Source organism: Pteropus alecto, unplaced genomic scaffold, assembly GCF_000325575.1.
Source record: "Pteropus alecto unplaced genomic scaffold, ASM32557v1 scaffold220, whole genome shotgun sequence".
NCBI classification, from domain to species: domain Eukaryota; kingdom Metazoa; phylum Chordata; class Mammalia; order Chiroptera; family Pteropodidae; genus Pteropus; species Pteropus alecto.
In genome coordinates, this window is record NW_006430043.1 from 1236796 (window position 1) to 1237226 (window position 431).

The following is a 431-nucleotide window of genomic DNA, read 5'->3' on the forward strand; positions in this document are numbered from 1 at the left end:
GCTGCTGCCTCTGCTGGTCTGGGAGGGGAACGGGGCGGAGCGGCCCGCTTTCAACCCCGCGCACCCTCCGACCCCGGAAGCGCTAAACGCCCCGGGGGCCGGCGAGGCGACTGCGTCGTCCAAACCTTCCCCACGGTATGCGGGCGGCCTCCCAATAGCCTAGAGCGGCTCCATGGACAGCGTCGGCACCAGCGAGACAATAGCTGGTAGTAGATAGCGAAGTCTATGATAGAGCGGCAGCACTGAGGCAGGGAGGAAACTAGTGGCTCCTAGTGGCCGATTGCAAAGCCCAGGCGTAAGTGCAGAGAAGGTTGGCGATCGCCGTGGATAAAGGAGTCGAGAGGGAAAAAGGGTTGGATGAGGACAGAATGAGGAGGGACGGGGGAAAAAAACAGTAAGTCTGTAGTGATAGTCAAAAAAGAAAGAGAAAA